Below are 27,631 nucleotides of genomic sequence, written 5' to 3'. Positions count from 1 at the left end.
AAGACTATACTTTTAGGGATCATTTCTATAGTTTTTTCCTAGAGAAATGTTTGTCTAAAGTGTTTGTTCTTCCCGAACCACGAGGAGGATTGATAGTGTTCTCTTCTGAGCAGGAAGCTGGTGTTGAGTGTTGCTTTTAGCAATTGCTTAATGCTATTGATGAGTGTTCCTTCACTCTCTTGTAGAGTGATGGAGGAAGAGAACACAGTCTGAGTGGTTTGGTTATAAATTAACAACAAAAAGATTTATTTCAGTTGCTTCTTTTTGTAGGTGTTTTGAATGACCCTACAGCAGGATGTTGCTTGATCCATCAAGCTCCCCTACCTCACTGCCTGCTCAGTGTAACCCTGTGCATTTTAGTATGGCTAGTCCAATTAACTACATGTTTTGGGGCACTAAGGGGCAATTTAGCATAGCCACTCCACCTAACCTGCATATGTTTGGACTGTGGGTGGTGGCAGGATCACCCGGAGGAAACCCACACAAACATGGAGAGAATGTGAAAACTCCACACAATCTCCCAAGGTGGAGCAGTGGTACCTCACGGCACCAGGGGCCTGGGTTTGAATGGGCTGGATGCCCATTCTGCACTGTAGGAGTCCTGTTATTCTAAGGCCCGGTCTCTAGAACAGTGAGGCAGCACTGTTAAACACAGGGCCATCATGCTGACCTATAATTCAATATGGTTGCTCTGTAGTTTAATAAGGCCAGCTGTTGAGCATGAAGGATGACATGTTCTCCGGAGCAGTGTTCCTGCTGGCTGTGGTGAGTGTTGGATTTACTTGAAAAGCTTTTGACTTCATTTCTGGTTTGCGGGGTTTTCTGTGAGTACTGTTTAATTCCGAAGCGGAAGTTAGGCGAGGGGCTAGTCGGGAAGGGAGAGCGGGGGGTATAAAAAGAAGGCAGTAATAGACAGCGGGCAGCCTCGGGAGCGGGCAGCGGAGTGAGTGGGAGCTGAGTGAGAGCTATAAGGGCTTTGGCTCGCTGGGCTTAGGCGAGAGCAGGCTTAGGCAAGGTGAGTTGCGGGTCCCACCTTTCCTGTGTGGCATTTCAGAATATATAATTCCACAGGAGGTCAGGACATGGCAGGGGCTATGGGGAGGTGCTTTAGCTGTGTCAGGTGCCACATGTGGGAGTTCTTGGAGGCACCACGTCTCCCGAAGGCCCACATCTGCGTCAAGTGTTTAGAGCTGCAGCGTTTGAGGGCCCAGGTCAGGCAACTGGAGCTGCGTTTAGAGAATGCATTTCTGGTTAGGGAGAATGAGGAGTTAATGGCTATGAACCATGAACAGGTGGAGGTTCCAGGGCCTGGGGGACAGGATGGGTGGGTAACTGTTAGGAGGAGGAGAAAGAAGAATAAGAATAAGAATCGTCCTGGTCCAAAGACCTCCCCAGTGGCCTCCCAAAAGGCATCGACAGGGGTACAAAAGGAAAGACAGGAGGGCCAGAATGACTCAGAGGGAAGACAGGGGGCTGGCAATGAGATCGTGGTGGGGGATGGGAGGGCTAAAGGAATTCTGTGGGCAAAAGCGTGATTCAAGGATGGTAGTCTGCCTCCCTGGAGCAGGGGTACAGGATGTATCGGAGAGGATAGAGGGAATTTTGAAGGGTGAGGAGACCCAAGCAGAAATAATAATACACATAGGAGAAAAGGACATAGGAAGACAGAGTAGGGCAGATGTACGTAGGCAATTTCGGGAGTTGGGGGCCAAGCTGAAGAGCAGGGCCTCCAGGGTGGCATCCTCTGGGCTGCTGCCTAGTACCAGCAGGGCTAGGAATAATGAGATCATGCAGCTGAATGCATGGCTGAGGGATTGGTGCAAGGTAGAGGGCTTTACTTTTGTCGATCACTGGGAAGTATTTGTGAGAGAAGGGCACCTGTACAGGAGGGATGGGGGGCATTTGAATGGGAGGGGGACAAATGTCTTAGCTGGGAGGTTGGCTGGAGTGTTTAGGCAGGGTTTAAACTAATATGGAGGGGGGGGGTGGGGATGAGAATGAGACTGATAGCTCAGTAGGAACTGGGATCGGGAACGAGTTGGGTGACAGGGTAGGTTTGGGTGAAAGGAATATTATCAGGGGAAAGGAGGATCCGAGTGGGCCTGGAGGGTTGGATTATGTCTGTTTTAATGCGAGGAGTGTAACGGGTAAAACAGATGAGCTTAGGGCCTCAATGTTCGTGAGGAAGTTAGATGTGGTGGCAGTGACAGAGACGTGGCTAAAGGAAGGGCAGGACTGGCAGCTGAATATTCCTGGGTGTAAGTGTTTTAGGTGTGACAGAGGAGGGTTGAAGAGAGGTGGTGGGGTGGCGTTGTTAGTTAAGGAGCACATCACAGCAGTGCAGAGGGAGGACAACATGGAGGAGTTGGGGATTGAGTCAATGTGGGTGGAATTGAGGAATAGGAAGGGAGAAATTACGATACTAGGGGTGTACTATAGGCCACCCAACAGCCCGAGGGCAGTGGGGGAAGGTATTTGTAGAGACATTTTAGATAGGTGCCGAAAGAATAGGGTGGTTGTAGTGGGTGACTTTAATCTTCCTGTAGTGGATTGGAAGGTGCCGAGAGCTGGGGGTGCTGATGGGGAGGAGTTTGTAAAATGTGTGTTGGAAGGGTCCTTGGAGCAGTACGTAACTAGCCCGACAAGGGAGGGGGCTATACTGGATTTAGTGTTGGGGAATGAGCCGGGGCAGGTGGTTGAGATTGCGGTAGGCGAACATGTGGCTAACAGTGACCACAAGTCTGTCTACTTTAGGATAAAAATGGAAACGGATGAGTGCCGTCCAAAGGGGAGGGTGCTGAACTGGGGGAAGGCGAGCTATAGTCGGATTAGGAAGGAGCTGAATGACACTGATTCGGAGGGGTTGTTAGCGGCTAAGTCCATGATTGGCAAGTGGGAGGCTTTCAAGGGCAAACTAAAAAATTGCTTCAAATGAAGCTCAAATATAATCTAATGACTTCAACCAAGTGGTGATTAATGCCTTAAATGGTCAGGCTATTAAAAGTGTTCCACGCTTTCACACCCTTCAGACAACAGTGTTGTGTGAAAATGAGAGCTAAGGTCGCGGCTCGTTTTTGCATTTAGTTGATGTGCGACCGAGTGGAGTAAGAGAGAGTCTCTGAGCGCTGTTGCTGTTGTCCTCAAGCTCTGTCGCCACTGCCTGTTTGCAATGGAAAATACTTGCAGCAATGGGGGTGGTGACTGGGAGCATTGTCAGCTGAACAGTACAGCTCCGCCCCACTCATACTCTCAGTTCTGATTGCACCAACAAAGTGTTATTCAGATTAGGAATTCCATTTCAATATTCTTTGTCTTTGTTTCTCCTCTCTTATACTCCTCTTTCTGGTCCATCCCCTTGTAGAAAACTATGCTTTTGCAGATTAGGTTGATTGAAAATCGTTTAGATATAATATGGTCAGGAATTAGACAGGTGCACTGTGATGTGCATCCCAGGCATTGCCCAGGCAGATGGTGACAGTGAATGGTTAAGACTATACTTTTAGGGATCATTTCTATAGTTTTTTCCTAGAGAAATGTTTGTTTAAAGTGTCTGGTCTCTTAAACCATGAGGAGGATTGATAGTGTTCTCTTCTGAGCAGGAAGCTGGTGTTGAGTGTTGCTTTTAGCAATTGCTTAATGCTATTGATGAGTGTTCCTTCACTCTCTTGTAGAGTGATGGAGGAAGAGAACACAGTCTGAGTGGTTTGGTTATAAATTAACAACAAAAAGATTTATTTCAGTTGCTTCTTTTTGTAGGTGTTTTGAATGACCCTACAGCAGGAGGTTGCTTGATCCATCAAGCTTGTAACAGCTCTCCCAAAGACCATATTACCTGGGCTCACCCCTACCTCACTGCCAGCTCATTGTAACCCTGTGCGTTTTAGAATGGCTAATCCAACTAACCTACATATTTTTGGTTAATTTAGCATAGCCACTCCACTGAACCAGCAAGTCTTTGGACTGCGGGGGGGTGGCAGGAGCACCTGGAGGAAACCCACGCAGGTATGGAGAGAATTTAAAAGCTCCCAAGGTGGAGCAGTGGTGCCCCACAGCACCAGGGACCTGGGTTCGATTCCCAGTTTGGGTCACTGTCTGTGTGAAGCTTGCATGTTCTCCCCCTGTCTCCGTGGGTTTCCTCTGGGTGCTCCGGTTTCCTCTTACAGTCTGAAAGACATGCTGGTTAGATGCACTGGCCATGCTAAATTCTCCCTCAGTGTCCCTGAAAAGGTGCCGGACTGTGGTGACTAGGCAATTTTCACAGAGACTTCATTGCACTATTAATGTAAGCCTACTTGTGACAGTTGTAAATTAACTTTGGGTCCAGGACTACGTGCTGAGGGACGCGCTGAAGCTTGGGGCAGCCGCCGCAAAGGCACAATGGGGAAAGGCCACACTGTAAGGCCTTTTTACAGAGGCAGACCGAGGGCCCGGGAACTACAGAATACCCTCGACCTGTGTAACTGTGTGCCAATCTGAGCAATAACGGCACACAGTAATTTATTGAGGCACGTATATAGTTTTAAGTTTTGAAATGTGATGACTGTAATTTGTATAGGACTGTAAAAATGTTTTTATTCTGCACTGTTTGCAATGTATAGACATGTAGGTCTGCAATGGATTCATTGAGATTTTTATGAATAAAGTATATTATTGGAAAAAAAGATAAACTTTGAACTTAAGAAACACTTAAACTTAATTGACCGCTTAACATTCGCAATTCAGACAAGGTCAGCAGGCCGGAGTCTGCCCCAGTGTAAAATTACAGTAATACAGATAGTAAAAGTTTTTACAAATTTATAAAGAAGAAGAGACTGGCAAGAGTGAATGTTGGACCCTTGGAAGACGAGAGGGGGGATTTAGCTGTGGGTAACGTGGAAATGACTGAGACTTTAAATAAGGTTTTTGTGTCGGTCTTCACGGAGAAGGACATAAATAGTTTACCAAATATGAAAGATAGAGGGCTGGTAGGAGATGACGTCATTAATACAATTACTGTCACAAGAGAGGTAGTGCTTGATAGACTAACGGGACTGAAGGTAGACAAGTTCCTGGGACCGAATGGAATGCATCCTAGCATTCTGAAAGAAACAGCAGAAGTAACAGCAGATGCCTTAGTAATTATTTATCAAAATTCACTGGACTCTGGGGAAGTGCCGGAGGATTGGAAAACAGCTAATGTAACGCTGCTGTTTAAAAAAGGTAGCAGACAAAAGGCAGGGAATTATAGGCCGGTTAGCTTAATGTCCGTTGTTGGAAAAATGCTAGAACCCATCATCAAAGAAGAAATAGCAAGACACATAGAAAAGAACTGTTTGATCAAGCAGATGCAGCACGGATTTGTGAAGGGGAAGTCGTGTTTAACGAATTTACTGGATTTCTATGAAGATGTGACTAGTGCGGTAGACGGAGGGGAACCGGTGGATGTGGTGTTTTTAGATTTCCAGAAGACGTTCGATAAGGTGCCTCACAAAAGGTTGCTGCAGAAGGTTAGGGTACACCAAGTTGGGGGTAAAGTGTTAGCGTGGATTTAGGATTGGTTATCTAACAGGAAGCAGAGAGTTGGAATCAATGGGTGTTATTCTGGTTGGCAGTTGGTGACTAGTGGAGTGCCGCAGGGTTCGGTGCTGGTGCCTCAGCTATTTACAATTTACATAGACAATCTGGAGGAGCGGGCTGAGTGTAGGGTAACAAAATTTGCTGATGACACAAAGATGAGTGGAAAAGCCAAATGCGTGGAGGGTGTGGAAAGTCTGCAGAGAGATCTGGATAGGCTGAGCGAGTGGGCAAGGACCTGGCAGATGGAGTATAACATTAGCAAATGTGAGGTTATCCACTTTGGTAGAAATAATAGTAGGAGGGATTATTATTTGAAGGGTGAAAAGCTGCAGAATGCTATGGTGCAGAGGGACCTGGGGGTCATTGTGCACGAATCGCAAAAACCCAGTCTGCAGGTGCAGCAGGTGATCAAGAAGGCGAATGGGATGCTGGCCTTTATAGCGAGGGGGATAGAATATAAAAGCAGGGAGGTCTTGCTGCAACTGTACAGGGCACTGGTGAGGCCGCAGCTGGAGTACTGTGTGCAGTTTTGGTCCCCTTATTTATGAAAGGATATATTGGCGTTGGAGGGAGTACAGAGAAGGTTCACCAGGCTGATACGGAAGATGAGGGGGTTAGCTTATGAAGAAAGATTGAATAGACTGGGCCTGTACTCGTTAGAGTTTAGAAAGCTGAGGGGGGATCTTATAGAGACATATAAGATAATGAAGGGGATAGATAGGGTAGAGGTAAAGAGATTATTTCCGCTTAGAAAGGAAAACAGAACTAGAGGGCACAGCCTCAAAATAAGAGGGGGGGGGCCAGTTTAGAACGGAGTTGAGGAGGAACTTCTTCACTCAAAGGGTGGTGAATCTCTGGAATTCTCTGCCCGTTGAAGTGGCAGAGGCTACCTCGTTGAGAATATTTAAGTCATGGGTGGATAAATTTCTGATAGACAAGGGAATGAAGGGTTATGGGGAGAAAGCGGGAAAGTGGAACTGATCCACTTCAGATCAGCCATGACCTTATTGAATGGCGGGGCAGGCTCGAAGGGCTAGATGGCCTACTCCTGCTCCTATTTCTTATGTTCATGCTCCTATTTCTTCTCCGTTGAAGTGGTGGAGGCTACCTCGCTAAATATATTTAAGACGCAGGTAGATAGGTTTCTGATAGACAGGGGAATTAATGGTTATGGGGAAAAAGCAGGAAAGTGGAACTGATCCACTTCAGATTAGCCATGATCCCATTGAATGGCGGGGCAGGCTCGAAGGGCTAGATGGCCAACTCCTGCTCCTGTTTCTTATGTTCTTATGTACAGAGAGGCTGGGGTGGGTGGCAAGTCAGTGGGAAAGCCCTCTGAACAATGTTGTAGTCACCCCCAACAGACAGAGCTGGCGGCGGGGTGGGGGGAAGGAATAAAAGTTCTGTCCTACAATTCTACACAAAAAATCATGGATACTGGGAGAAACGCATGGATTCCGGACATATAACCCATTGTTTTGAGTTATGAACTAAAAACTTCAAGGCTCTGGGAAAACTCATTCAGGGGTTTGGGGCTAAACTCTCATGTGTTATCTACAATTTCTCCAGTTTCAGATGCACTGCATACAAAGAATAGACTATCTCTGCTCTTCCATCTCCACAAACATTACAACAACCACGGTTCGAATCCGAGTCAGGGCATTGGGGTCTAATTTTTTTCATGAGTAATGAATTGCTGGTAGCATTTGCACACCATTTTATCGTAGTACTTTAATCAATTCAAATTTAACTCCTTCACTCTGTGGGCATGGGAAAGAAATCAACTTTCAAACAAATGCAAAATGACTTGAAATGTAAACGGGACATGCTGGAAGCTTTCTGTGATCGGGCTTCGTTTAACTAGTTTCCTCGCCACAGTCCAAACGCAATCTGTGGAAAGAAAAACAGTTCCTGTGTCAGGGGGTCACATAGGTTGCCAGACCCTCTGACTGTTTCCTGCATTTTATGCTTTAAATCATTCTTAAAATTCAGGTTCCATGCAGGTTGAAAGCAACAATATGTGTTGAATGTGTGTTACACGCTGGCCCCATAATTGAGCTAAAGTTCCTCTGTGCTGTCTTGAGTAACATGCCTAGGTTGACATTATGCAACATGTTTCGTCATCTGGCAGAACGCCTCATCACCAGAACTGACAAACAAGCACCAAGATCTGGCTTGGCTGGTGGTGAGAAGGGCACTCCCCATCAGATCCTTTATGCACGCTCGAGGTCTCAACATCACCGCACGCTGCCCTTGAAGCGGCTGCGGGGCTGACGAGACAGTCGCGCACCTCCTTCTGGAATGTGCCTTTGCAAAGAAGGTCTGGAGCGAGATGCAGTGGTATTTGTCGAGGTTCGTCCCGAGCAGCTCGGTGACGCAGGACTCTGTGCTCTACGGGCTGTTTCCGGGAACGCACACCGAGACAAATGTCAACTGCTGCTGGAAGGTCATCAACTCGGTGAAGGACGCACTTTGGTCCGCCCGAAACTTGCTGATCTTCCAGCTGAAAGAACTGTCCTCGACCGAGTGTTGCAGACTGGCACATTCCAAGGTCCAGGACTACGTGCTGAGGGACTCGCTGAAGCTTGGGGCAGCCGCCGCAAAGGCACAGTGGGGAAAGGCCACACTGTAAGGCCTTCTAACGGAGGCAGACCAAGGGCCCAGGAACTGCAGAATACCCTCGACCTGCGTAACTGTGTGCCAATCTGAGCAATAACGGCACACAGAAATCTATTGAGGCATGTAGATAGTTTTAAGAACTGAAATGTAATTCTTGTAATTAGTACAAATATGTAAATATTTGAGACATGGATATAGTTTTTTAAGTATTGAAATGTAGACACTGTAATTTGGACAGATCTGTAAAAATGTTTTGATTCCACATTGCTTTGCTATTCGAAGCCCTGTACATTTGCAATGGATTACTTGAGATTTTTATGAATAAAGTATATTTTTGGAAAAAAAAATGTTTGACTCACTTTATAAATGTCATTCAGGCAAATTTAGTGCAGTAATAATTTACTCGTAGTTCATTGAGATGTGTTTATTGTGATCTTGCCAGGCTGTAGACTGAATTCCCGAATGTGTGGAAGCAGCCCAGCCCATTGTTGATCCAGGAGGTAGGAAAGGGGGTGATTAATTCCTGAAATGGTCAGGCTATTAAAAGTGTTCCCCGCTTTCACAGCCTTCAGACAACACAGTGTTGTGTGAAAATGAGAGTGAAGGTCGCGGCTCCTTTTTGCATTTAGTTGATGTGCGACCGAGTGGGGTAAGAGAGAGTCTCTGAGCGCTGTTGCTGTTGTCCTCAAGCTCTGTCGCCACTGCCTGTTTGCAATGGAAAATACTTGCAGCAATGGGGGTGGTGACTGGGAGCATTGTCAGCTGAACAGTACAGCTCCGCCCCACTCATACTCTCAGTTCTGATTGCACCAACAAAGTGTTATTCAGATTAGAAATTCCATTTCAATATTCTTTGTCTTTGTTTCTCCTCTCTTATACTCCTCTTTCTGGTCCATCCCCTTGTGGAAAAGTATGATTTTCAGATTAGGTTGATTGAAAATCGTTTAGATATAATATGGTCAGGAATTAGCCAGGCGCACTGTGATATGCATCGCAGGCATTGCCAAGGCAGATGGTGGGTGTGAAATGTTAAGACTATACTTTTAGGGATCATTTCTATAGTTTTTTTCCTAGAGAAATGTTTGTCTAAAGTGTTTGTTCTTCCCGAACCACCAAGAGGATTGATAGTGTTCTCTTCTGAGCAGGAAGCTGGTGTTGAGTGTTGCTTTTAGCAATTGCTTAATGTCATTGATGAGTGTTCCTTCACGCTTTTGTAGAGTGATGGAGGAAGAGAACACAGTCTGAGTGGTTTGGTTATAAGTTAACAAAAGAAAGATTTATTCTGTGGTGGCCATTTATTTGTGTTGCTTCCTTTTGTTGATGTTCAGAATGACCCTATAGCAGGAGGTTGCTTGATCCATTAAGCTTGCAAAAGCTCTCCCAAAGACTATATTGCCTGGGCTTACCCCTACCTCACTGCCTGCTCATTGTAATGATGTGGATGTGCCAGCGTTGGACTGGGGTAAACACAGTAAGAAGCCTGACAACACCAGGTTTAAGTCCAACCAATTTATTTGATAGTATGCTCACTAGCTTTCGGGTTAGCCCCTTCATCAGGTGAATGGCTCATTGTAACCCTGTGCATTTTAGTACGGCTAGTCCAACTAACCTACATGTTTTGGGGGACTAAGGGGCAATTTAGCATAGCCACTCCACACAACCTGCATATCTTTGGACTGTGCGGGGTGGCAGGATCACCCGGGGAACACACGAGAGAATGTAAAAACTGCACAGGAACAATCTGCCAAGGTGGAGCAGTGGTACCTCACAGCGCCAGGGACCTGCATTTGATTCCAGTACAGACTCAATGGGCTAAATGCCCATTCTGCACTGTAAGAATTCTGTTATTCTAAGGCCATGTCTCTCGAACAGTGAGGCAGCACTGTTAAACACAGGGCCATCAGGCTGACCTATAATTCAATATGGTTGCTCCGTAGTTTAACACGGCCAGCTGTTGAGCATGAACATAAGAACATAAGAAATAGGAGCAGGAGTAGGCCATCTGGCCCTTCGAGCCTGCCCCGCCATTCAATAAGATCATGGCTGATCTGTCGTGGCTCAGTTCCACTTTCCCGCCCTCTCCCCATAACCCTTAATCCCCTCTCTTATCAAAAACCCATCAACCCGCTTCTTAAAAATATTTAGCGAGGCAGCTTCCACCACTTCAACGGGCAGAGAATTCCAGAGATTCACCACCCTTTGAGTGAAGAAGTTCCTCCTCAACTCCGTTCTGAACTGCCCCCCCTTTATCTTGAGGCTGTGCCCCCTAGTCCTACTGTCTTTTTTGAGCGGGAAGAGTCTTTCCACCTCTATCCTATCCATCCCATTCATCATCTTATACGTCTCAATGAGATCTCCCCTCATTCTTCTAAACTCTAACGAGTACAAGCCTAGTTTATTCAGCCTCTCCTCATAGCTCAACCCCCTCAACTCCGGTATCAGCCTAGTAAACCTCCTCTGCACTCCCTCCAAGGCCAAAATATCCTTGCGCAGGTGCGGCGCCCAAAACTGCACACAGTACTCCAGCTGCGGCCTCACCAATGCCCTATACAGCTTCAGCAAGACCTCCCTACTTTTATATTCAATCCCCCTCGCTATGAAGGCCAGCATCCCATTCGCCTTCCTGACCACTTGCTGCACCTGCAGGCTGGGTTTTTGCGACTCATGCACAAGGACCCCGAGGTCCCTCTGCACCGTCGCCTGCTGCAGTTTTTCGCCACGTAAGTAATAGTCCTTCCTACCATTCTTCCTACCAAAGTGGATGGCAGAAGAAGGATGGCATGAATTATAAATAAGGGCAGAAAATGCTGGAAGTACTCAGTAAATCAGGAAGCATCTGTGGAAGGAAACAGTGTTAACTTTTCAGGCTGATGATTTCCCATCAGTTATGACTGGTTCAATAAAATGCAGTGTCTGTCTATGGATAGGAAGGAGCAAGAGAAATGAAATGAGTTTTATTAATTTACAGTGGTTAGCACTGCAGCCTCACTGTGCCAGGCACCCGGGTTCGATTCCCAGTTTGGGTCACTGTCTGTGTGAAGTTTGCATGTTCTCCCCGTGCCTGCGTGGGTTTCCTCCAGATGCACCGGTTTCCTCCCACACTCCAAGGATGTGCAGGTTAGATGAATTGACTAACAGTCATGCTAAATTCTCCCTCAGTGTACCTGAACAGGCACTGGAATGTGGCGACTCGGGGATTTTCACTGTAACTTCCAGGCAGTGTTAATGTAAGCCGACTTGTGACTAATAAATAAACTTTACAAACTTTATGAGCATCACCAGCAGGCCAGCTTTTATGCCCCATTTTTAATTTCCCCTGAGCCACCTTCAGGAAGCACTGCAGTTCCTGTGGTGTAAATATAGTTGGGAGGGTCCAGGGCATGAGTTAGAAATCTGAAGGGGCAAGTATCCGTGGTGAAAAAGAATTGAGCAGCTGGGAGTGACATTTCCTCTCCATTGTGGATAATAACCTGGTCATCGAGTGTGAGGCACTCTTGGTTTTGCTGTATGTGGTGCGAGGCCTTTCCTCACACCTGCGCTATGGCGATTGCCCGAGCCATATTCCACTTTAGCCGGAGGTAAACAACAGTGTTCACTGGGTACAATGTGCCCATCACTGCCCTCATTGCAATGTTCACTTTGTGCGTGGCTGCATCAAGCTGTGTGTCGACCCTCAGTATGCAAATACCAAGTGTCGCTATGTGCTGATGTTCCACCTGCCCCCAGCTAATGTTACTAAAGGGTTCGGTCAGACCACACTGCCACAGAACGTTCCATGTGGCCCATGCCATATTCTGTCTCCCTCATGGAAGAATTTATGCAGAGACTCATCTTTGACCAGAAGTCCATCAGGTTGGTGGTTTGCACAGAATGACCTAGAGGTCCTGAGAGAGAAGGACATGGTAGATCCTGACAGTTGGTTTCCTGGGCAGCCTACATATGTACTGAGAACATTTTGTGACTTGTTTTATTCTTACAAATCTGTGTATAACTGTAAAGGTACAGCTGGAATGAAGGGGTAGTGTATTGCAGTTAACCTTTTTAATAAATGTTTTACATGTTAGTCGTTAATCAACAGTAATGTGATTCTGTTCATCCACATCTGTTCACCCAGAAAAAATAAGAGTTAGGATCTACCACGATCCCTCTGGGACCTGACTGTCCATTAGTAACATCAGGTGGGATTGTAACATTTCCCATACCACACAACCCTGTATTTCCTCAGACACTGCACTGGATTAAAAGTGCCTTTTTCTAGCACCTTGTAGTTCTGATGAAAGAACATTGAGTTGAATCTTCAACTGTTTCCCTCAAGCCTGCCAATCCTACTGAGTGTTTACAGCATTTCTGTTTTCCCTTCTGGTTTTTATCTTCCTCAGTATTTTCCTTTCGGCTAGAAAAGGGATTGTTCAAATAGCAGATTTATTTCCTAATTAGTCCTCTTGGTAACAACGTTTGAGCGCTAATTATCATTCAAGACCAATATTCTGTGGGAATGAAAGTTAAGGAAATAGCTCCTTCTGCTTAAGGTGGTGCGGCCGCACTAGGAGTATTCTGTACAGTTCTGGTCGCCACATTATAAGAAAGATGTGGAGGCATTGGAAAGGGTGCAGAGGAGGTTTACCAGGATGTTGCCTGGTATGGTGGGAAGGTCTTATGAGGAAAGGCTGAGGGACTTGAGGTTATTTTCATTGGAGAGAATAAGGTTACGAGGTGACCTGATTGAGGCGTACAAGATGATCAGAGGGTTAGATAGGGTGGACAGTGACAGCCTTTTTCCTCGGATGGTGATGGCTAACACGAGGGGACATAGCTTTAAATTAAGGGGTGCTAATTATAGGACGGATGTCAGAGGTAGGTTCTTTACTCAGAGGGTAGTAAGAGTGTGGAATGCCCTGCTTGCAGCAGTAGTGCACTCGCCAACTTTAAAGGAATTCAAATGGTCATTGGATAGGAATATGGATAATATTGGAATAGTTTAGGTTAGAGGGTCATTAGATTGGTTCCACTGGTCGGCGCAACATTGAGGGCCGAAGGGCCTGTACTGCGCTGTAATGTTCTATGTTCAATTCAGACAAGGTCAGCAGGCCGGAGTCTGCCCCAGTGTAAAATGATGTGGGTATGCCGGTATTGGACTGGGGTAAACACAGTAAAAAGTCTGACAACACCAGGTTTAAGTCCAACCGATTTATTTGATAGTACACTCAGTAGCTTTCGGGTTGGTCCCTTCATCAGGTGAATGTGCCAAAGGGACTAACCCGAAAGCTAGTGAGTTTACTATCAAATAAATCGGTTGGACTTAAACCTGGTGTTGTCAGGCTTTTCCAATGTAAAATTATAGAGAGGTTTGGTTGGGTGGCAAGTCAGTGGGAAAGCCCTCTGAACAACATTTTAATCACCCCCAACAGACACAGCTGGCAGCAGGGTGGGGTGGGGGGGAAGGTAGAAAAGTTCTGTCCTACAATTCTACACAAAAAATCATGGATACAAGCAAATTTAGTGAAGTAATAATTTATTCATAGTTCATTGAGGTTTTATTTATTGTGATCTTGCCAGGCGGTAGACTAAATTTTTTTTCAACTTGATTCCAATCCAATCAAGTCAAATTAAATCCAATTCAGAGTCCCAACAAGTTGGGACATTCCCGATCCAAGCTGACCAGACAGGGCTCTCACCTCCTGTCTTAGGCTTGATCTACATGATCCAAGCTGATTGGAGTAGGGATAGTTCCTCCTCCAAGGCTTGATCTTATTCACATCTTAGCCAAAAGGCCAAGATGCCGCTTTTAAAAATTGCTTCAAATGAAGCTCAAATATAATCTAATGACTTCAACCAAGTGGTGATTAATTCCTTAAATGGTCAGGCTATTGAAAGTGTTCCACGCTTTCACAGCCTTCAGACAACACAGTGTTGTGTGAAAATGAGAGTTAAGGTCGCGGCTCCTTTTTGCATTTAGTTGATGTGCGACCGAGTGGGGTAAGAGAGAGTCTCTGAGCGCTGTTGCTGTTGTCCTCAAGATCTGTCGCCACTGCCTGTTTGCAATGGAAAATACTTGCAGCAATGGGGGTGGTGACTGGGAGCATTGTCAGCTGAACAGTACAGCTCCGCCCCACTCATACTCTCAGTTCTGATTGCACCAACAAAGTGTTATTCAGATTAGGAATTCAGTTTCAATAGTCTTTGTCTTTGTTTCTCCTCTCTTATACTCCTCTTTCTGGTCCATCCCCTTGTGGAAAAGTATGATTTTGCAGATTAGGTTGGTTGAAAATCGTTTAGATATAATATGGCCAGGAATTAGACAGGTGCACTGTGATGTGCATCGCAGGCATTGCCAAGGCAGATGGTGGCCATGAAACATTAAGACTATACTTTTAGGGATCATTTCTATAGTTTTTTCCTAGAGAAATGTTTGTCTAAAGTGTTTGCTCTTCCCAAACCATGAGGAGGATTGATAGTGTTCTGTTCTGAGCAGGAAGCTGGTGTTGAGTGTTGCTTTTAGCAGTTGCTTAATGTTATTGATGAGTGTTCCTTCACTCTCTTGTCAAGTGATGGAGGAAGAGAACACAGTCTGAGTGGTTTGCTTAGAAATTAAGAAAGATGTGTTTTTGAAGCTGAATTGTTTGTGTTGCTTCATTTTGTAGGTGTTTTGAATGACCCTACAGCAGGAGGTTGCTTGATCCATCAAGCTTGTAACAGCTCTCCCAAAGACCATATTACCTGGGCTCACCCCTACCTCACTGCCTGCTCAGTGTAACCTTGTGCATTTTAGTATGGCTAGTCCAATTAAGCTACATATTTTGGGGCACTAAGGGGCAATTTAGCACAGCCACTCCACCTAACCTGCATATGTTTGGACTGTGGGTGGTGGCAGGATCACCCAGAGGAAACCCACGCAGACATGGAGAGAATGTGAAAACTCCACACAACCTCCCAAGGTGGAGCAGTGGTACCTCACGGCACCAGGGGCCTGGGTTTGAATGGGCTGGATGCCCATTCTGCACTGTAGGAATTCTGTTATTCTAAGGCCCAGTCTCTAGAACTGTGAGGCAGCACTGTTAAACACAGGGCCATCATGCTGACCTATAATTCAATATGGTTGCTCCGTAGTTTAATAAGGCCAGCTGTTGAGCATGAAGGATGACATGAATTATAAATAAGAGCAGAAAATGAGTAACCTAGTGCTTCACGTTGTTAGTGTATGCTTAAACTGGACCAGCTGTTGGACAACACGACAGCTCAGTGACTATCACTGTTTGCTGTGCAGATACATGGATTTGGGCCGGTGTCTGTGGGAGTTTGCGCATTCGCCCCGTGCTTGCATGGGTTTTCTCCGGGTGCTCCGGTTTCTTTACACACCCCAAAGATGTGCTCTTAGGCTGATTGGTGTAACAAATTGTCCCTAAATTAGTATCCCCTGAATCTGGTTTCCAATGAGGAGTGCCATAAGCGTAGACAAGGGTCATGGGTGGAAGAGGGATTCACAATGTTAAAATGGCGGCGCGGGCTCGTTGGGCCGAAGGGCCTGTTTCCCATGCTGTGTTGTTCTTTGATCTTTGTGTGCAGCTGCATCAAGCTGTGCGTAGATCCTCAGTACACTAACAGCAAGTGCCACTACGTTTTGAGGTTCTACCTGTCCCAAGTGTTGCAGAGGATGGGTCTGGCCACACTGCTGCGGAACGCTCCGAGTGGTTGGACTGTACTGCAGCACCTGTCCTTCATGTGCCAATCTGAGCAATAACGGCACACAGTAATTTTTTAAGGCATTTATATAGCTTTAAGTATTGAACTGTAATGACTAATTTGTATAAAAGTGTAAAAATGTTTTGATTCGGCACTGTTTGCAATTCAAAGCCATGTAGATTTGCAATGGTTTATTTGAGATTTTTATGAATAAAGTATATTTTTGGAAAAAAAAGGCTGCCTTAATCGCTTTAAGTATTGAAATGTAATGACTGTAATTTGTACAAATCTGTAAAAATGTTTTAATTCTGCACTGTTTGCAATTGAAAGCCATGTAGCTTTGCAATAGTTTATTTGAGATTTTTATGAATAAAGTATATTTTTGGAAAATATATGTTTCTAAACTGGCCAGTCTCCCAAACCATGAGGAGGATTTATAGTGTTCTCTTCTGAACAGGAAGCTAGTGTTGAGTGTTGCTTTTAGCAACTGCTTAATATCATTGATGAGTGTTCCTTCGCCCTCTCTTGTAAAGTGATGGAGAAAGAGAACACAGTCTGGGTGGTTTGTCCCTCAATTAACCAAAGAAAGATTGATTTTTGAAGATACATTGTTTGTGTTGCTTCATCTTTTTTAGTTAATTACAATGACCCTTAGGAAGGAGGTCACTTGAACCATCAAGCTTGCACTTTAAAAGAGGACCATGTTACCTAGGCTGCCCCTACCTCACTGCCCGCTCATTGTAACCCTGTGCATTTTAGTATGGCTAGTCTAACTAACCTACGTATTTTGGGGCACCAAGGGACAATTTAGTATAGCACCCGAGTGACCACCACCCCCCCCCCCCCCAAATGTCCCTCTTTGGACTTTGGGGGGGGTGGCAGGAGTACCCAGAAGAAACACACGCAGAAATGAAGAGAATGTAAAAACTCCAAACAGACAATCTCCCGAGGTGGAGCAGTGGTGTCTCACAGAGCCAGGGATCTGGGCTTGATTCCAGTACAGACCCGATAGGCTGAATGCCCATTCTGCACTGTAGGAATTCTGTTATTCTAAGGCCATGTCTCTCGAACAGTGAGGCAGCACTGTTAAACACAGGGCCATCATGCTGACCTATAATTCAATATGGTTGCTCCATAGTTTAACAAGGCCAGCTGTTGAGCATGAAGGATGGCATGAATTATAAATAAGAGCAGAAAATGCTGGAAGTACTCAGCAAATCGGGAAGCATCTGTAGAAAGAAACAGTGTTAACATTTCAGGCTGATGATTTCCCATCAGTTATGACTGGTTCAATAAAATGCAGTGTCTGTTTATGGATAAGAAGGAGCAAGAGAAATGAAATGTGTTTATTTATTCACAGTGGTTAGCACTGCAGTCTCACATCTTCCTGGCAGTGTTAGTGTAAGCCTACTTGTGACTAATAAATAAACTTTATGAGCATCACAGCAGGCCAGCTTTTATGCTCCACTTTTAATTTCCTCTGAGCCACCTTCAGGAAGCACTGCAGTTCCTATGGTGTAGATATAGTTGGGAGGGTCCAGGGCATGAGTTAGAAACCTGAAGGGGCAAGTATCCGTGGTGAAAAAGAATTGAGCAGCTGGGAGTGACATTTCCTCTCCATTGTGGATAATAACCTGGTCATCGAGGGTAAGGCACTCTTGGTTTTGCTGTATGTGGTGCTAGTCCTGGCCATTCCTCACACCTTTTTTTCCAAAAAATATACTTTATTCATAAAAATCTCAAATAAACCATTGCAAATTTACATGTGTGTGAGTTGCCAACAGTGCAGAATAAAAACGTTTTTACAGTCCTATACAAATTGCATTCATACCATTTCAATACTTAAAACTATATACATGCCTCAATAAATTACTGTGTGCCGTTAGTGCTCAGATTGGCACACAGTTACGCAGGTCGAGGGTATTCTGCAGTTCCTGGGCCCTCGGTCTGCCTCCGTTAAAAGGCCTTACAGTGTCGCCTTTCCCCATTGGCCCTTTGCGGCGGCTGCCCCAAGCTTCAGCCCGTCCCTCAGCACGTAGTCCTGGACCTTGGAATGTGCCAGTGTGCAACACTCGGTCGAGGACAGTTCTTCCAGCTGGAAGATCAGCAAGTTTCAGGCGGACCAAAATGAGTCCTTCACCGAGTTGATGACCTTCCAGCAGCAGTTGATATTTGTCTCGGTGTGCGTTCCCGGAAACAGCCCGTAGAGCACAGAGTCCTGCGTCACCGAGCTGCTCGGGACGAACCTCGACAAATACCACTGCATCTCACTCCAGACCTTCTTCGCAAAGAACGTGGTACCATTATTTAAAAAGGGTAGGAGGGATAGCCCGGGTAACTATAGGCCGGTGAGTTTGACGTCAGTGGTAGGCAAGTTGATGGAGAGGATTCTTCAGGGTCGGATGTATGAGCACTGAGAGCATTGTGATCATTAAGGCTACGCAGCATAGCTTTGTAAAGGAGAAGTCTTGCCTTACGAATCTGGTAGAATTTTTTGAGGAGGTGACAAAAACGGTCGACGAAGGACGAGCTGTTGATGTCGTCCATATGGATTTCAGTAAGGCGTTTGACAAAGTCCCTCATGGTAGGTTGGTTGCAAAGATTAAGGCTCATGGGATACAAGGCCAGGTATCTAGATGGGTTCAGGACTGGCTTGCTAAGAGGAGACAGAGAGTAGTGGAAGGGTCCTTTTCTAGTAGGAGGTCTGTCACTAGTGGTGTGCCGCAGGGCTCAGTACAGGGACCTCTTCTTTTTGTAATGTATATAAATGACTTGGAAGAGGGAGTAAGTGGTGTGATCAGCAAATTTGCTGATAACACCAAGATGGCTGGATTGGCAGGCAGTGAAGAGCAGTGTCTGGCAATACAACAGGATATTGTACAAGTGCACAAGTCTTTGAAGGTGGCAGTACAGGTGGAGAAGGATGTGAAGCAAGCCTATGGTATGTTAGCCTTTATGGGAAGGGGTATAGAGTATAAGAGCTGGAGTCTAATGTTCTAGTTGTATAGATCGTTGGTTAGGCCGCATTTAGAGTACTGCGTCCAGTTCTGGTCACCTTACTACCGGAAGGACGTGGAGACTCTGGAGAGAGTGCAGAGGAGGTTTACCAGGGTGTTGCCTGGTATAGGTTATAAGGAAAGATTGAGCAAATTGGGGCTGTTTTCCCTTGAAAGACAGCGACTGAGGGGGGGATCTAATAGAGGTATATAAGATTATGAAGGGTATAGATGAAGTAAACAGAGGTAAGCTATTTCCTATGTTAGAGACGCACAGTATGAGGGGCCATGGACTTAAGGTGAGGGGGGAGAGGTATAACACGGATATTAGGGGGAGGTTTTTCACTCAGCGGGTAGTGGGGGTATGGAATGCTCTGCCAAGTAAGGTGGTGGAGGCAGGCATGCTGGAGTTGTTTAAGAGTAACTTAGACAGGCACATGAGTGGGTTGGAGATGGGAAGATATAGGAGATTGTTTTAAATAAGGTTCATTAGCATTGGGACGTCCCTGATAATATATAAGGATGTGGAATGATACTAATGTTTTTCTCTTTTAATTCACAGGTTTTAAGTCAGCCCGCCTTATTGTCCAACAAGGGGCATACACGCGATGGGTCGTACTTGGGCTGCTCTTGGGTGTTTGAGAGTAGCCTAGTGCTTCATGTCGTTAGTGTGTGCTTAAACTGGACCAGATGCTGGGCAAGACGACAGCTCAGTGACTATCACTGTTTGCTGTGCAGACACATGGATTTGGGCCGGTGTCTGTGGGAGTTTGCGCATTCTCCCCGTGCTTGCATGTGTTTTCTCCGGGTGCTCCGGTTTCCTCCCACACCCCAAAGATGTTCTATTAGGCTGATTGGAGGTGATAAATTGTCCCTAAATTAGTTCCCCTCAATGTGGATGGCCATAAGCATAGATAAGGGTCATGGGTGGAGGGGGGACTGGTAATGTTAAAATGGCGGCACAGGCTCGTTGGGCCAAAGGGCCTGTTTCCCGGGCTGTTTTTGTTCTTTGAAACCGGAGAACCCAGAGGAAACCCACGGAGACAGGGGGAGAACATGCAAACTTCACACAGTGACCCAAACTGGGAATCGAACCTGGGTGCTGGCGCTGTGAGGCACCACTGCTCCACCTTGGGGATTGTCTGTGTGGAGTTTTTTACACTCTCTCCATTTCTATGTGGGTTTCCTCCGGGTGTTCCTGCCACCCTCCACAGTCCAAAGGCATGCAGGTTGGGTGGAGTAGCTTGCTCAATTGCCCTTCGTAACTCAAAATATGTAGGTTAGTTGAACTAGCCATACTAAAACACACAGGGTTATAATGAGCTGACAGTGAGCCCAGGTAATATGGTATTTGGGAGAGCTGTTACAAGCTTGATGGAAGCAACACAAATAAACAACCACCAAGGAGTAAACCTTCCTTTTGTTAACTTATAACCAAACCACTCAGACTGTGTTCTCTTCCTCCATCACTCTACAAGAGAGTGAAGGAACACTCATCAATAGCATTAAGCAATTGCTAAAAGCAACACTCAACACCAGCTTCCTGCTCAGAAGAGAACACTATCAATCCTCCTCGTGGTTCAGGAAGAACAAACACTTTAGACAAACATTTCTCTAGGAAAAAACTATAGAAATGATCCCTAAAAGTATAGTCTTAACAACTCACCCCCACCATCTGCCTTGGCAATGCCTGAGATCCATATCACAGTGCGCCTGTCTAATTCCTGGCCACATTATATCTAAACGATTTTCAATCAACCTAATCTGAAAATCATACTTTTCCACAAGGGGATGGGCCAGAAAGAGGAGTATAAGAGAGGAGAAACAAAGACAAAGAATATTGAAACTGAATTCCTAATCTGAATAACACTTTGTTGGTGCAATCAGAACTGAGAGTATGAGTGGGGCGGAGCTGTACTGTTCAGCTGACAATGCTCCCAGTCACCACCCCCATTGCTGCAAGTATTTTCCATTGCAAACAGGCAGTGGCGACAGAGCTTGAGGAGAACAGTAACAGCGCTCAGAGACTCTCTCTTACCCCACTCGGTCGCACATCAACTAAATGCAAAAAGGAGCCGCGACCTTCACTCTCATTTTCACACAACACTGTGTTGTCTGAAGACTGTGAAAGCGGGGAACACTTTTAATAGCCTGACCATTTCAGGAATTAATCACCCCCTTTCCTACCTCCTGGATCAACAATGGGCTGGGCTGCTTCCACACATTCGGGAATTCAGTCTACAGCCTGGCAAGATCACAATAAACACATCTCAATGAACTACGAGTAAATTATTACTGCACTAAATTTGCCTGAATGACATTTATAAAGTGAGTCAAACGTGTCTTTTTTTAATTCAAAAATATACTTCATTCATAAAAATCTCAATTAAACCATTGCAAACCTACATGTCTACAGCATTTCTGTTTTTACTTTTTTTTATCTTCCTCAGTATTTTCCTTTCAGTTCAAAAAGGGGTTGTTCAAATAGGCAGATTCATTTCCTAATTAGTCCTCTTGGTAAAAACATTTGAGCACTAATTATCAATCAAGAACATAAGAACATAAGAAATAGGAGCAGGAGTAGGCCATCTAGCCCTTCGAGCCTGCCCTGCCATTCAATAAGATCATGGCTGATCTGAAGTGGATCAGTTCCACTTTCCCACCTTCTCCCCATAGCCCTTAATTCCCCTGTCTATCAGAAATCTATCTACCTGTGACTTAAATATATTCAGCGAGGTAGCCTCCACCACTTCAACGGGCAGAGAACTCCAGAGATTCACCACCCTTTGAGTGAAGAAGTTCCTCCTCAACTCCGTTCTAAACTGCAACCTCCCCCCCTCTTATTTTGAGGCTGTGCCCTCTAGTTCTGGTTTCCTTTCTAAGCGGGAAGAATCTCTCTACCTCTACCCTTTCTAGCCCCTTCATTATCTTGTAAGTCTCTATAAGATCCCCCCTCAGCCTTCTAAACTCCAGTGAGTACAGGCCCAGTCTATTCAATCTCTCAAGGTGCTCATCAAGGACAGAGAGGCAGTTCGCACCCACTGGAAGAAATACTTTGAAGACCTCCTTTACAGAAACTTTGTCTTCATATCTTTACCCAAAGGCTGGGGAGTCTAAAATTGAGAGGGCATAGGTTTAAGGTGAGAGGGGAGAGATACAAAAGGGGGGATCTTATAGAGACGTATAAGATAATGAAGGGGATGGATAGGGTAGAGGTGGAGAGATTCTTCCCGCTTAGAAAGGATAGCAGGACTAGAGGACACAGCCTCAAGATAAAGGGGGGCAGTTTAGATCAGAGTTGAGGAGGAACTTCTTCACTCAAAGGGTGGTGAATCTCTGGAATTCTCTGCCCGTTGAAGTGGTGGAGGCTACCTCGCTAAATATATTTAAGTCACGGGTAGATAGGTTTCTGATAGACAAGGGAATTAAGGGTTATGGGGAGAAAGCGGGAAAGTGGAACTGATCCACTTCAGATCAGCCATGATCTTATTGAATGGCGGGGCAGGCTCGAAGGGCGAGATGGCCGACTCCTGCTCCTGTTTCTCATGTTATGTTCTTAAAAGGGTCCTGAGGGGCAATTTTTTCACACAGAGGGTGGTGAGTGTCTGGAACCAGCTGCCAGAGGTAGTAGTAGAGATGGGTACAATTTTGTCTTTTAAAAAGCATTTACATGGATAAGATGGGTATAGAGGGATATGAGCCCAATGCAGGCAATTGGGACTAGCTTAGTGGCAAAAAAAGGGCAGCATGGACAAGTTGGGCCGAAGGGCCTGTTTCCATGCTGTAAACCTCTACGACTCTAACAATTATCTCGATCGCTAAAAATTATCTCTGCAGCTAACAGGAACAAGAGATAAAGTGAATCAACCTTCAATAAGGAAAAAGGCCGTTGTGTATAAACAATGAGGCCTTTATGAGAATACTATGACATTTTATTGCAGCTTCATGTTCCTTTGCTGGCCCGAATATTTATAAACAGAACAGCCTTCTTTCAAGCCCTGAGACTCAGCATGATCCAATATCTCTCAAAGCAGCTTGCGTGCAGAATATCTCGGACAAATAAAAACCAGAACACAAAAATAAAAGATCGGAAATGAACACAGACAATGCTGGAGACACTCAGCAGGTCTGGCAGCATCTGAGGAGACGGTGACCCACCATCAGAACTGGAAAGCTATAGGAATTTAACAAGCTTTTAACCAGCACAGAGACTGGGAAACCCAGGAGGGGAAGGGAAAGATATAAAAGGAATGTCTGTGATTGGATGGAAGATAGGTAGGGAAGACGATACTGGCAAGCAAAAGAAGATGGAGCTGGGACATGAGGAAAATAAAGGGTCTAGAAGATCTGCCGAGTCTGAGGGGAGGCAGTGGTGCTGTGGTATTGTCACTGGATCAGTTACCCAGATTACCCAGGGCTGGCATGGTAGCACAGTGGTTAGCACTGCTGCTTCACAGCTCTAGGGACCTGGGTTCGATTCCCAGCTCGGGTCGCTGTCTGTGTGGAGTTTGCACATTCTCCTCGTGTCTGCGTGGGCTTCCTCCGGGCGCTCCGGTTTCCTCCCACAGTCCAAAGATGTGTGGGTTAGGTTGATTGGACATGCTAAAATTGTCCCTTAGTGTACTAGGATACTTTGGTTAGAGGGAATAGTGGGTAAAATATGTAGGGATATGGGGGTAGGGCCTGGGTGGGATTGTAGTCAGTGCAGACCTGATGGGCCGAAGGGCCTCTTTCTGCACTGTAGGGTTCTATGATTCTAGGATACCCAGGCTCGAATCCCACCACAGCAGGTGAAGAAACTTGAATTCAATAAAAATCTGGAAATCTACCGATGACCATGAAACCATTGTCAATTGTCATAAAAACCCATCTGGTTCACTAATGTCCTTTAGGGAAGGAAATCTGCCATCCTCACCTGGTCTGGCCTACGTGTGACTCCAGAGCAATGTGGTTGACTCTCAGCTGCCCTCTGAAATGGGTAACAAATGCTGGTCCAGCCAGTGACCACCCACACCTCATGAACGAGCAACAGAAATAGTCTGAAATTGTTCAACTCAGTGTTGGGTCCAGAATTTGGTGAAGTGCTCACAATTGAAAGCTGAACTGCCAATCCCTGAGCTTAGTTTGAGGTTCAGTGGGAGGGTGAATGAGGACAACGAGATGGCAGATTTACAATGACAATAATCAGAAACTTGGGATTGTTCTTGCGAATTGAATACTAGTGTCCTGCAGAGGCCCAATTTCCATTTGGCCTCCTCAATGTAGCTGAGACCTCATTGTGAGCAGCGAGACCACATTGATAGAAGGATAAGTAATTGACGTCTCATCTCAAAGGAATGACTCGCTGCTGCACAGTGGGAAGGGGGGGAGGTAAAGGGGAAGGTGGTGCATTTCCCTGTGCTTGCGTGGCAAGGTCCTTCAGAAATAGAGTGGCTTGCAGGATATTGAAGGTTGGACAAAGTTGTAAGGTGAACCTTAAGGTAAGGTTCCTTAAGATGCTGAGAGAGGATGGTGAGGGCAAAAGAAACTGTATCATGGTTCTGGGTGGGAGGGGATGAGATGAGAAATCTATGAAATGAGACAGGTACAGTCGAGACTCTCGGCAAGCACAAAAGCACCCTTGGCTGAGCAGATGGCAAGGTGTATTGGAAGTGATGGTATGGAAGTTGGCACCTATTCTCTGTCAGGACAGAGCCAGAGGAACTGGGAGAATCGAGACCTTACGGGGATTACAGCATGAGGATGCTGGCACTGTGACAAGAATGATTAATTAGGGCCCCTCACTGAGGTAGAATCCCCACCCTCTGACACTGCTGGCCAATCCAATTGCCTGGAGGGTTTGGCTGGGTTGGGGGCAGGGGCAGCGCGGGTGGGAGAAGTGGTGGGTACAAGAGAAATGGCTCGGGAAGGAAGTGGGGCTGTGTTCAGTCTAAGGGTGGGGTGGGGGGCACCCTGCGATAGGTAAAGGGCAGCCCCTGAAGTGCACCCCCCTCCCCCCCCACTTCAAAGAACAAAGAACAAAGAACAAAGAACAACACAGCACGGGAAACAGGCCCTTCGGCCCAACGAGCCCGCGCCGCCGTCCTACTATCTCAGTGACCTATTCATGATTTTAGTCTACGCCTAACGTGCGAGGATCAGGGAGGTCCAATTTAGGGACAATTTAGTACCCAATCAATCAGCCTAAAAGCACATCTTTGGGGGATGTGGGAGGAAACCGGAGCACCCGGAGGAAACCCACGCAACCACGGGGAGAACGTGCAAACTCCCACAGACACAGGCCCAAATCCATGTGTCCGCACAGCAACAGAGATAGTCTCTGAGCTGTCATGTTGCCCTCGAGATGGTCCAGTTTAAGCACACTAACGACATGAAGCAATAGGCAACTCCCGAAGCAACATCCAAGAGCAGCCCACTACAACCTGCCGCCTGCATGCCCCTTGCTGGACTTAAATGCCTGTGGAGACAAAAAAATTCATTATTAAACAGGCAAAGACTAACATTTCTGAGGCAAAACGTATTCCCAAGCCTACAATGTTCAGTAAGGCCTACTATATCCCCCTATATGTAGCCCGCTCATATGGCTGTCTAAGTGACTCTTAAACAACCCTAGCGTGCCTGCTTCCACCACCTTACTCGGCAGTGCATTCCACACCCCCACTACCCTTTGCGTGAAAAACTGCCCTCTAATATTTGTCTTATACCTAGCCCCCCTCACCCTAAGCCCGTGACCCCTCGTTCTATCCATTTCTAATAGCGGAAAAAGCTTACCACCATTTACTCTATCTATCCCCTTCATAATCTTATAAACCTCTATTAGATCCCCCCTCAGCCGACGTCTCTCAAGGGAAAACAGCCCAAGTTCATTCAATCTTTCCTCGTAAGACAGCCCTTCCATACCAGGCAGCATCCTGGTAAATCTCCTCTGCACTCTCTCCAGGATCTCTACATCCTTCCGGTAGTACGGCGACCAGAACTGGACGCAGTACTCCAAGTGAGGCCTAACCAACGTTCTATACAACTGCAACATCAGACTCCTACTCTTATATTCTATACCTCTTCCTATGAAGGCTAACATACCATACGCTTTCCTCATCACATTCTGCACCTGTACCGACACCTTCAGGGACTTGTGCACTTGCACCCCCAGGTCTCTCTGCGTATCTATACTCCGGATAGTTCTACCTTTTATCGTATAACTCCCCTCCACATTATTCCGGCCAAAGCGCATCACCTCGCATTTCTCCGGATTAAATTCCATTTGCCATCTATCTGCCCAATCTACCAGCCTGTCTATGTCCTGTTGCATTGCCAGGCACTGCTCCTCAGTACCCGCCAATCCAACCATCTTGGTGTCATCAGCAAATTTGCTGATCACACCACCTACCCCCTCTTCCAAGTCATTAATATATACCACAAATAGAAGAGGTCCAAGTACCGAGCCCTGCGGCACACCACTGGTGACAGGCCTCCAATTGGAAAAGGAGCCTTCCACTACTACTCGCTGTCTCCTCCTCCCAAGCCAGTTCTCCACCCATCTACATACCTGGCCTTGTATCCCATGAGCCTTCACCTTTTCTATCAGCCTACCATGAGGAACCTTGTCAAACGCCTTACTGAAATCCATATAGACAACATCAACGGCTTGTCCTTCGTCAACCGTTTTTGTCACCTCTTCAAAAAATTCCACTAGATTCGTAAGGCACGACCTCCCTGTAACGAAGCCATGCTGCGTATCCCTGATCAGATTGCAGCGCTCCAGATGTTCATACATCCTATCCTTGAGGATCCTCTCCATTAGCTTGCCTATAACTGAAGTCAAGCTCACCGGCCTATAATTCCCTGGGTTATCCCTCTGACCCTTCTTAAACAACGGTACTACATTTGCAATGCGCCAATCCTCTGGGACCTCACCTGTGTCCAAAGAAGAGACAAAGATTTGCGTCAGAGGCCCAGCAATTTCATCCCTCACCTCCCTTAACAGCCTGGGATAGATGCCATCAGGCCCCGGAGATTTATCCGTCTTTATACTGTCTAAAAGTCCCAACACCTCTTCCCTCGTGATGACTATATCCCTCAACGGATCCTCAAACTCCTCAAGCACAGCACCAGACATCAGGCCCCTCTCCTGCGTGAATACCGACACAAAGTATTCATTCAGGATCTCCCCCATTCCCCCAGGCTCCAAGCATAGTTCCCCTCCTCTGTCCCTGAGAGGACCAATCTTCCCTCTAACCATCCTTTTATTTCTAACTTCCTTCTCACCTTTTAAAAATCTCAGTTTAAAAACTGGTCTTCCTGTTTCTGCTCTGCTGCTCGCGTCAAACATTTGACAACAAGCCTATTGATCCTTAATTGGCCATTTGAATATAGTTGATCAGCTGCCATCAGCCCCCATATAATAGGGGCAAGCTCGGGAGTAGTGTCCAGCTTGGGTGTGGTGTTGGGAGCTAAGCATAAAAATTTTAAAACCAAGACAGGCAGCATGGTGGCACAGTGGTTAACACTGCTGCCTCACAGCGCCAGGGACCCGGGTTCAATTCCAGCCTCAGGTCACCATCCATGTGGAGTTTGCACATTCTCCCAGTGTCTGCATGGGTTTCCTCTGGGTGCTCTGGTCTCCTCCCACCCTCCAAAGACATGCTGGTTAGGTGCATTGGCCATGCTAAATTGCCCCTTAGTGTCAGTGGGATTAACAGGGTATATTTATGGGGTTCAGGGAGTAGGCCTTGGGTGGGATTGTGATCGGTGCAGACTTGATGGGCTGAATGGCCTCTTTC

At 46.2% G+C, this 27,631-nt stretch overlaps 5 non-coding genes and 1 pseudogene across 5 annotated transcripts; 5 read left to right on the top strand and 1 right to left on the bottom strand.

Moving 5' to 3' along the window:
* LOC145359718 (small nucleolar RNA U3) lies at positions 1 to 218 on the top strand. Its single transcript, XR_013889625.1, has one exon. It is a non-coding gene; the product is annotated as a small nucleolar RNA U3 (small nucleolar RNA).
* A 3,269-nt stretch (positions 219 to 3,487) lies between these two features.
* LOC145359720 (small nucleolar RNA U3) lies at positions 3,488 to 3,704 on the top strand. The gene has a single exon (XR_013889627.1). It is a non-coding gene; the product is annotated as a small nucleolar RNA U3 (small nucleolar RNA).
* Positions 3,705 to 9,206: 5,502 nt separating this feature from the next.
* On the top strand, positions 9,207 to 9,425 carry LOC145359721 (small nucleolar RNA U3). Its single transcript, XR_013889628.1, has one exon. It is a non-coding gene; the product is annotated as a small nucleolar RNA U3 (small nucleolar RNA).
* Positions 9,426 to 14,534: 5,109 nt separating this feature from the next.
* Positions 14,535 to 14,752, top strand: LOC145359722 (small nucleolar RNA U3). The gene has a single exon (XR_013889629.1). It is a non-coding gene; the product is annotated as a small nucleolar RNA U3 (small nucleolar RNA).
* Positions 14,753 to 16,225: 1,473 nt separating this feature from the next.
* On the top strand, positions 16,226 to 16,419 carry LOC145359724 (small nucleolar RNA U3; annotated as a pseudogene).
* Positions 16,420 to 20,289: 3,870 nt separating this feature from the next.
* LOC145359719 (small nucleolar RNA U3) lies at positions 20,290 to 20,507 on the bottom strand. The gene has a single exon (XR_013889626.1). It is a non-coding gene; the product is annotated as a small nucleolar RNA U3 (small nucleolar RNA).
* Between the last annotated feature and the right edge of the window lie 7,124 nt (positions 20,508 to 27,631).

This window comes from Carcharhinus amblyrhynchos, chromosome 28 (genome assembly GCF_965287045.1).
Source record: "Carcharhinus amblyrhynchos chromosome 28, sCarAmb.v2.hapA, whole genome shotgun sequence".
Classification (NCBI taxonomy): Eukaryota; Metazoa; Chordata; class Chondrichthyes; order Carcharhiniformes; family Carcharhinidae; genus Carcharhinus; species Carcharhinus amblyrhynchos.
This window is presented reverse-complemented; position numbering and strand designations above follow the sequence as displayed.